Source organism: Geotrypetes seraphini, chromosome 13, assembly GCF_902459505.1.
Source record: "Geotrypetes seraphini chromosome 13, aGeoSer1.1, whole genome shotgun sequence".
NCBI lineage: Eukaryota > Metazoa > Chordata > Amphibia > Gymnophiona > Dermophiidae > Geotrypetes > Geotrypetes seraphini.
The window spans coordinates 21,355,681-21,366,620 of NC_047096.1; positions in this window are offsets into that span (position 1 = coordinate 21,355,681).

Below are 10,940 nucleotides of genomic sequence, written 5' to 3' on the forward strand. Positions count from 1 at the left end.
TGCATGGCTGGGCTTTGATGCATACCTCTTTTATCCTGTCTGACATGTCCATAGTACCTCCCTGCCATGCTATCATCACCTGAGGCTGAAGTATCTTCCTATCTTCCTCGGAAAACTGGGACTGTTCACCCTCGAAAAGAGAAGACTGCGTGGGGATCTGATAGAAACTTTTAAAATATTAAAGGGATTTGATCAAATTGACCAGGAAGCAGCATTACTGACATTTTCAGATGTGACGCGGACAAGAGGTCATAGCCTGAAACTGGATGGCAGCAGGTTCAGGACAAATGTCAGGAAGTTCTGTTTCACACAAAGAGTGGTGGGCGCTTGTAAAGCTCTCCCGGAGGAGGTGGTGGCAGAAAATACTGTGCTGGGTTTCAAACGCAAGTTGGATGCACACCTTCTTGCACATCATATTGAGGGATACGGGAAATCCGGGTCTCCAACAAGGAGCACCTAAATGGGCCTCCGCGTGTGCGGATCGCCGGACTAGATGGACCTTGGTCTGATCCGGTGAAGGCATTTCTTATGTTCTCCTACATGTTCATGCAGTCACCCCGAAGCCCTGCGTTCTATCCAGCTTTTATTACAATGGCTCAGCTGAGCGCCAATCCCCAGGAACCATAGGTCTGGAAAGAAAGGGTTAGACCCTGCAGGGCCAGATTTATGCGTATTGCAACTCCTAACATTTATGAAACCCTCCCGTAGATTAGGTAGGAAGAAAATGCTAGATTTAATAGTTTTCCGTGCTAATAAAGTGTGAGGTTCCAAGCTGTAGCTTGTCTAGCTTACAGATATATCGAGCTCTGGATCCCTAGGCTTTTCCATTTACAGCTTGGGATTGCCACATTATCCAGGTCAACTTAGATCTAGTTTAGCCCATTGCTTCTAAGAATCTGTATTCCTGTCTCTTTCAGAGAAGTTGGAATTGCAATCCAAGATACAATAAGGCAAAACTAGGACTGGATATGCTTGTCAGTGTTGACCTGGGTCCGGTGGCAACTCTCTTCCTACATCTTTCGGATGCCGCTTGACACAAAAGTTAGGAACATTTAATGATACAGTGCCCCATGCCTTGATAAAGATCGGCGAAACGCGTTGGCAGAGGGGAGCGTTCTACTTTGAACGCTGGAGAAAGCATATCCAAAACAACATGACCTAAATAACTAATTGAAAGAAGCTAAGTTACTTTTACTATATAATTTATTTTGAATAGTTGAAAATTGCATTTAAGTATAAAAGTATATAAAAAAAATGAACGCAAAAAAAGTACAAAAAAATATCAATTTGATAAAGATATAGGGGATGAATGAAGAATTGATAGACCTTTGAGGTGTTTTCACTTCAATTGGTCAATCTGACACCCCATATCAGCATATTCTATATCACTGGAATTTTGTTATTTTGTTGATTTCGTCCTGTGAGAAGAACTCTCTTCCTAGGCATCCAGCCATTCCCTCTAGGCCTGCTATACTGTATACTCGAGTTAAACTGATAAATCATTTTAGGCCCTCCTTTACAAAAACCAAATTGGAATAATGGACTGATGAACTACGGTGAGTCATGAGCTGTCAGTGTTTAAGCTCATGTGAAACAAGTCATCCCTGATGGTCCTTAAAAGATATAAGCTTATACATTTAAAAATTTTTTTAAAAAATATATAAAAATTAGCTGGACTACTGTAATATCTTGTACTTGCCATGCCCAACATTAATGATAAAATGATTACAGACTTTACAAAACATGGCCCTAAGACTTAACTTCTCCTTGAAGAAATATGACTATATATCCCCAGCCTTCATAAAGGTACACTGGCTCCCTGTGAAGGCCAGAATCTTATTCAAATTTAATTGCCTTCTGTTTAAAGTGTTATAAGGTTGTGCACCAATCTATCTAAACAACAGACTTACCATAAAAGAAGTCATAAGACCAAGGAGAGACCTGAACCCCTTTACCTACCCTCTAATTAAGAGAGCAAAGAGACACAAACTAGTAGAGAGCCTGCTAACCTTCCAAGCAGCTAGACATGGAAGTTGTTGGAACAGTACCAAACTACAGACTCTTAAGAAAGGAAATAAGAACCATGTTATTTAGGAAATATGTCAAGCCATGTTAACCCAATGACCGCCCTGTACTAGATTAAAAATGTAATTCTCTGGAAACGACCAGATATCTCTTATTGTAATCTGCCTAGAACTGTAAGGCAGAATAGAAGTGAATAGAAGTCAATAAATGTACTGTAATGTGAAACAAGTCACCTCTGCAGCATCTCGATATCTCTTATCTCTTCCTACACCTCTTCATGCAATCCCCTCTTATCTGTACCCTTCTCCTCTACTGCCAACTCCAGACCACATTCCTTCTCTCTTGCTACACCACATGCCTGGAACAAACTGCCCGAGTCATGACGTCAAGTTCCGTCCATAGCAATATTCAAATCCAGGCTAAAAACCTACTTCTTCGAGGCTGCTTTTAACTTCTAACCCCACTCACTTATAAAGCGCCCCTGCCTGCCTGAGCAACTCCCTAACTCCCTACTTGTCCATTGACTAGATTGTAAGCTTTACTGAGCAGGGACGGTCTCATGAATGTTTTATTGTACAGTGATGCGTACTAGAGAATGACACGGTGACAAAATTCATCACCGTTCCCGTCCCCGCGGATAACTGCGGGAAACCATCTTCAAGTCATTCTTTAAGGAGAAAGGGAAGAATCAGAGTATAATTGGGTACAACTACTGACCCGCAAGCTTTGCTTTGAAGAATGCTGGTGTAGGACAGAGGTTGAAATAGACACTAGAAAATGATATGGGATTATTTCCCGCGGTTATCCACGGGGACGGGAACGGTGATGAATTTTGTCACCGTGTCATTCTCTAATCATTAGAGAATGACACGGTGACAAAATTCATCACCGTTCCCGTCCCCGCGGATAACTGCGGGAAACCATCTTCAAGTCATTCTTTAAGGAGAAAGGGAAGAATCAGAGTATAATTGGGTACAACTACTGACCCGCAAGCTTTGCTTTGAAGAATGCTGGTGTAGAAGGACCGAGGTTGAAATAGACACTAGAAAATGATATGGGATTATTTCCCGCGGTTATCCGCGGGGACGGGAACGGTGATTAATTTTGTCACCGTGTCATTCTCTAATGCAGGGGTGCCCAACGCGTCGATCGCGATCGACCAGTAGCTCAGGAAGGCAACTCGAGTCGATCGCACTCGTGTTGCCGTCCTGATCTATGGGCCGATCAGCCCTCCTTTCCAGTGTTCTCCCTAGGGCCTTTTAGCTGGGCGGTCCGCCCAGCTGTCATCTGCCGCTGCTGAACATTAAAAAAAAAACCCAAAAAACCGGCTTGGAGATTTCAGCCTCTAGCGAACTTATGCTCCGGGCTCTAACGTGTGCGTGCAGGCTTCTCTTCTCTTCCCTCCGAAACCGGAAGTTATGTCCGGGGAGGGGGGGGGGAGAAGGGAAGCCTGCACGCACATGTTGAGAGCCCTGAAGCAAGCGTTCGCTACGGGCTAATGCGGGAGACAGGTTAGTGAAGCATTTGTTCTTGTTCCTGCCGGGTCCTGCCTACTTTCTGTTTCTGCGAAGGCAGGACCCGGCAGCATTTCCCCCAATAGGTTGATCACGATCTTGGGCTGATCAGCCTTCCTCTTCCCGACGGCAGAATTGACGTCGGGGAGAGGAATGCTGGTTGGCCGAAGCAGGGAGAGCTTGGGGCCTGTTATTGGTGGCGTTTGGGTCCTGGTCCCCGATGGTAATGGCAGTGGCAGTGGCAGTGGCTTGGGGGAGGGCAGGGAGAAAGAAAGAAAAAGGGCAGGCAGGGAGACAGAAGGAAAGAAGAGAAACAGAAAAAAATGAGAGGGAGGCAGAGAGAAAGAAAGGGCAGGGAAGAGGAAGGAAAAGTTGGGGGGAAGGAATAAGGTCTGGAGGAGAAGAAGCATACAGGCTAAAAGAAGGGAAGAAAGATTGTATGCACAGTCAGAAGAAGAAAGTGCAACCAGAGACTCATGAAATCACCAGACAAGGTAGGGAAAATGATTTTATTTTAAATTTAGTGATCAAAATGTGTCTGAATTTATATCTGCTGTCTATATTTTACACTAAGGTCCCCTTTTACTAAACCGCAATAGAGGTTTTTAGCGCAGGGAGCCTATGAGTGTCGAGAGCAGCGCTGGGCATTCAGCGCAGCTCCCTGCGCTTAAAAACTGCTATCGTGGTTTAGTAAAAAGGGAGGGGGTATATTTGTCTATTTTTGTATGGTTGTTACTGAGGTGATAGTGCTTAGAGTCATCTGCTTTGACCTCTTTGAAAAACCCTGGAATAGGAATGATGATTAACATTTTCTATGCATACAGTGTGCTTTGTGTTTTTTTTTAATTTTATTGTTGGTAGATCATTTTGACTTGGTCATTTAAAAAGTAGCTCGCAAGCCCAAAAAGTGTGGGCACCCCTGCTCTAATGCGTACATCTAGCAGTGCTATAGAAATGATAAGTAGTAGTGATGGTCCTTAAAAAGATAAAAGCATATATAGTTTTTTAAAAGATAAAAATTACACAGATCTATTTGCTCAATAAATGTTATGGTGTGGGATTATGTAATTGTATACTGGAGCTAAGCGTCTCAGCTACTGCAGAGCTACACATGGGTCAGGTTTTCAGGACAGTTGTAAGGTATATTATATTGAAAAACAAAAGCTAAAATCCAGCACAATCTGCAGTAAGGAAGAACAAACAGAAACAAAAAAAATTGCAGACGAGTGTACAAGATGCAGGCTATGTTTATTATATACATTGTTGATTGAGGTTAATGTTGCCACCTTTTTACAAACCAAGGGACCCAACACGGTCCATGTTTCGGTTAACACGCCTTCATCAGGGGGTCCCTAGTTGACAAGGTATCAAATTAAACTGCAAACAAAAATAAACATGAACCTGTGTGAGTCAAAGGTAATCGCTGACCTGAGGTCTCTGCATGAACTTGCTACAAAGCAAATGGAATATATTGTATTGGACATACATATTTGCATGCATTTGGTCTAAGAACTCAGTTAATCTTAGTATTATGATTATCTGGAAACCAAACTGTCCTCCTGTGGACTATGAAAGTGGCACAGTCTGTGCTTTTACTCTGCACTCATCTGCGTACCACTTAAGGTGGCTGGGGATATTGCAGCGCATCGATGTGGTCTCAGATATTCAAGTGCTGGTAGGAAGGCATTATGTGATACTCTGTCCCACTGCCTGGCTCCTTGTGCTTTAATGTATATCCCTGTGCTGTACAATCAATGCTCCAAGCAAGTTAAATGGCCCGGAGAGGCTCCAGGCCATTTAAATAACTTGTCCAGTGCTAGCCATGAATTTTCAACAGCACTTAACCAGACAGTGCCACGTAATATTCGTGGTTTAACACCTGATCTAAAACCAACCAACTTATGGCTGTTCCAGGGACGGAGTCAACACTTATGTAGTTAAGTGTCGATATTCAGCTCTGAGCCACATAAAAAAACATTCCTATCTTATGCAGTTAAATGCGGTACTCAACCCTTAATCATATAAGTTTAGTGGCCAACTTCCAACTAGATATTGAGTGCCAGTGTCTGGACACAGCCCTCGCAATGGATATTTGGGAGTACTGGCAGCCGTCAACTGAATATTGGCCGGACTGTCTTGTATGGCATCTGTTGAACAGCCTCCTAGGTTAATATCTGCCTAGGCCTGAAATATTCTTAGGGATGTTTCTGTGATGCTCTGTGTTTCTTTGCTTCTTAGTCTCCACATTAAGATTCTTTCCTGGACTTGTAAGCTCTCTCTTCTCTCTGGTTATAATCAGTGCAGGGTTTAAAATAGGCTTGGATAATTTCCTAAAAGAGAAGTCCATAGGCCATTATTGAGATGACTGGGGGAAATCCACTGCTTACTCCTAGGATATCTGTTTTACTACTTGGGATCTTGCTAGGTACTTGAGACCTGGGTTGGCCACTGTTGGAAACAGGATACTGGGCTTGATGAACCTTCGATCTGACCCAGTATGGCACCTCTTATGTTCTTATGTGTGTTCTTACGTTGTGACATCACTGCTGAGGTTGGCTCTTAGGCATTATGACATCCCAAATCCATCTTTCGAATGTTGCTTCCCTTTGGGGTTCTGCCAGGTACTTAGGGCCTGGGTTGGCCATTGTTGGAAACAGGATACTGGTCTTGATGGACCTTCAGTTTTGCCCAGTATGGCAATTCTTATGTTCTTATCATCTCTCTGTGCTTTTATGATCTCCTGGGTGCTCTTTCAGCATCTCCCTGAATGGAAGGACTATAATCCAGAGAGAGAATGAGAAGTATCTGAAAAAGACCTGTGAAAAGGGACATGTGGAGCATGACTGGTGGGGGCTCCAGTGTAGGGTTACCAGATGTCTGGATTTTCCCAGACATGTCCTCCTAGGCGGGTCTGGAGGCATGGCTAGGGTCCGGATTTTCCGAAAGGAAAATCCGACAACCCTTCTCCAATGGTTCTAACTTCTTCTCATCATTTCCTTTTCCATCTTTTGCAAAATTAAATGCCATGCTGCAACTTACCTGGTAGTTTAGCGCAGTGTTGTGTTCGGAGCAATGATTCTGCACTTCCTCGGAGTTCATAGACGTTTGGATGACTAGTTTGGATGAATGTCTGTGCTTGTAGCAGTGTTTGTACAGATCCTTATTCACTGCTATATTTATTACTTTGCAGTTACTGACTTGTCTCCCAGCTTTTATTGATTCAGAAAGAAGGAGAAGTGCAGCTCCCGAGCCACATATAATTTATGTATTAAAGTTTAATCTGAGAATCTGTCCTTAGGAAGCACACACACACACTGGATTTATCAGCATTTTCCCCCCACTGCTTTATCTCCTTTCCTTTCCAGTTCATCTCCTCTCCCCTGACCTGCCACAGTGCATGGTGCAGAGGGCTGCCAGGTTGAAGCCTACTTTCATTTCCCTAATCACACAGGGTGTAACTTTGAGCAGTCACTTAACCTACAAGTCTTGAGGGACAGATACTGTCTTAGGCAGATAAACGGATTCATTTTCCAGCCCATTTTTACTTCTAACTGCAGCAGGTTCTCTTGTCTTTAAAATACAGTACAAATGAAACTTATATTCCGTGAACCAGCAAAAAAAATAGTCTTAGGTGGATTACAAAAATAAAAACTGAGCATTCCTTTTAGTCTCGCCAGCATTCTCCGTCTGTTTCTTCTCTCTCTGGTTCAGCAGTCCATGCTCCTCATCAGCTCTTAGGCTGTTCTGCATCATAGGCCTCAGCTCTGTAGGTGGTGTGGGTGCACGAGTCCCCCCCTCCCAATATGGGTAATATGTGATGGGTTCAGAACCTCCAGTTACCTAGATATGAATTAGGACTCGTATTTGAGAGACACAACATTTCCTGCAGAAATTTATTCACTGCTTTTTCAAACCACCTTAAGAAGAGGTGAGGCCTAACCCCTGCTTTGAAGCAAGTTGCACATTGTCCACGTGACTATTACAATATGGTGGGGATGCCGTTAAACAGGGAGTTGCAGTAGTCCATTCGAGAGAGTATATAGGCATAGATGAGCTGTGCAAAGTCTGGGTTAGAGAGGTGAGGTTTGATCTTATGTAGCTGATGAAGATTATTGAAGGAAGTGGAGACTACCTGTGAGAAATGTGTGGAGAGAGATGTAGCCATCTAGTATCACTCCCAAGCTGTACACTTGGTCCTTTGCTGTTAGGGTGGTGGATTCCCAGGATAATGTCAGGCAGGTGAAGCTGGAGTTCGTCTTTCTGATCCAGAGAAGTTCAGTTTAATCGGCATTGAGCTGGAATTTCATTGCAGGTCATCCAGCTCTTCATGTCAGAGAGGCAGTGGTGGAGGTTGGTAAGTTGGATGGGTCGGTCCTTGCCCAGCAGGAATAGTAGCTGTATGTCATCAGCATATGAGTGAACCTTAATGTTGTGTCTATGGGCAATGTCAATGACAGGTTTGATGTATAGGTTGAAAAAGAGTGGGGAAAGTAAAGCGCCTTAAGGAACTCCGTATTTGTTGGGTTCAGGCTGTGATTGGTCTGGGCCTAGTAGTATTGTTTGTGCTCTCTGGCACAGGAAGGAGGTAAACCATTTGAGCGCCGAGGATAGAGTCAGGTGGACTTCTATGGTCTATGTCCCAGAAATGTCAGAGAAAGACAATGGTCAAGTTATTTTGTATTACATTCATTGTTGGTTTAATCATGAATTGATAATGAGTGTGACTGCTGGGAAGGCCTGATGGACCATTGAGGTCTTTATCTGCCATCATTTACTATGTTACAAACACAGCCCAGTTCCTGAATGAGTATATTTGTTGGTTCATTTTATATCCCGTCCTCCCCAACGAGCTCAGAACGGGTTACAGATTGACATACGTAATGCATAGACAAACGGGTTACAAATTTACATAGGTATAATGCTATATGGTATTATAGCCAGAACTATGGGCCAAACTCTTCAAAAAGTCGCTTAAAGTTAGGCAGTGGCTGGTGCCTAGATCACGCTTACCGGCACCTAACTCGTGTTTTAATTAGTTTTAAGTGGCGTAATAATGCCATTAAAAACCAATTAAAAACTACTTAAAAAAAAAAAAAATTAGGCACTGCTAGGCACCCTCAGAGACTGGCGCCTGGAAGTGGGCATGTTTAGGGGGCAGTGCTGGACTTCAGTGTCACTAGGCACCACTGGCCACAATTCTGCAGGAATCCTAGACATGTAGGCCTATAAAACCCTGGCCTCCATTTCCGGCACCTAGGGTCCTTACTAGCTGTAAGCAACGCCTGTCTGTGATTGACGTGCGGCAGGCGTCGCTTACAGAATCAGCCCCTATATGCTTGTCATGAATCTGAAGGAATTTGAAAGAGAAAAAAAAACAGATGCACTCAATAGGTTGGTGGAATGTGTGAGGACAGACATTGGCACCAAGGAGGCAATTTGAAAGAACTTTATGAGGGGTACACATCTTAGACAGACTTGCCTAAAGATAAGAAAATAAGGGGACAGAGCTGGGAAACCATGGCAACACCCTGAAATAAAGCAGATAAGTTCACAGAATGGAGCGGTGTAAGGGAAAGGGGCTATTTAAGAGATGAGGGAATTTGTTTTATTAGGCCAAAGGAGAGGTTGGCAGGCTGCTTTTAAGTCTACATGCTTCTCTTTTTGGCCCACTGAGGAGTGGATTCTCTAACACTGGTGCTAAAATCCAACGGGCTGCTATTGCGGCCGTAAATGTAATGATTTGAAAAAGACAAGCCATTCTCTAAAAACTGTGCATGCAAATGAGGTTCTCAGAGAGTCATGGAGGGTCGCTAAATTTGCACGGTTGAGTCACTGGTGATAGTGATTGGCACATGCGCAGATTACACCCGCAAAGAAAAAAAAAGAGACCCCAAATCGAAGATTGGCAGGAGGGATGTCCACTCCAACCCACTGTTGCCATTGCCCAACCCCTCCCCCGACAATCCCCCCCCCTGCCCCACGACAACTCCTCCATCCCCCTACCTTCTTCATGAAGGCTGGACGGAGCGATGCCTGCTCCCTTCAGTTGGCAGGCCCGCCTCTTCAAAATGGAGGAACCTTAAGTGCCTGAGCTAATCAGAGCCTTAAGCCCCAACCTGGCACATCCCAGGATGCACCAGGAAAGGGAAGGCCCACCAATTTGAAGTGGTGAACCTGCTGGCTGTAGGGGGTAGGCATCCCTCCAGCCGGCCTTTATAAAGAAGGTGGGGGGGGGAGGGTTGTCAAGGGCATGGGGGCATTGGGGGGTTGGGCAATGGCGGTGAGAGGGAGTGGGCATTCCTCCCACTGCTGGGGTGTGTGTATCCCTCCCGCTGCAGAAGGAGGGAATGGGCATCCTTCCTGCTAATTTTCGATTTGGGGGTCTCTTTTTTTTTAATTTGCGGAGGAGTTGTGGTGGTGTAAGTTGTCAAACCTTACTTTCCTGTCAGTGCCAGAGCCAATCGGCACTCAGGCACTGATCAGAAAGAAAGGCTACGATGGCTCAGACCCTCCCGTAAAAAATATGCTCGCAAATGTCCTACAAGAATCACCCGGCAATGATAGCGAATTGCCCAGAGTGCTCATTTTAATATTAATGACCTCATTGTACTACATTTGCATGTCAGAGTCAGAGACAGCTAGGAAGCTTGAAAAAGACCATGGTGAGCCATTCTGATAATCGGCTGGTAAAATACTGTCCCACTAAACCGGCTGAAGCAGGTTTAGTGGCCATGTTAAAAGCACGTTAGTTTTTGAGAATCTTCCCCAGAGTTTTTCTTTCTGGCCCTTAGGGACAATTTTTTTGGTATGTGTATTCTTTGTATTACATTTATTGTAAGAGGCACATTTGCATGCTTATATTAAATTTTGATTCAACAAAGAAAAAAGTAAAATAAAAAAAAATATTATTATTGATAAAAGACAAGCAGCCTTGTCATTCCTTATCCTGAGATGGTGCCATGTTACTGTTCTACTGCAGGAAGTTACCCTATGTTGTTGTCATACCCCACTTAGCCTTTCTGTGCTTTGAGAGCATATTGTAAAGGTAATTCTTCACCCATTCTGGGCTCTCCTAGAGCTAATAGTCTGTTCTATCCTTGTTATGGTTATGAAGTACCCTGTTCCCTTTGTTTTCTTCTGTAAACCACTTTAATTGGTTCGCTACTTCTCCTTACGGGATATAATGTTCATATCAACAAAGCAGCAGGTTGTACAACCAAGAATATAGTTTAGGTGATCCAATGTCCTTGTGATCTTATATACGTAGGGAGAAGTAGCGGACTAATTAAAACCAGCATAATTACTGAGCATAATTCAAAGATTAACACCGAACGTGAGGATATCTCGATCGCATGGAATAAATGAGTTTAAATGGCACATCATAGAAGTAGTGGAAAGTGG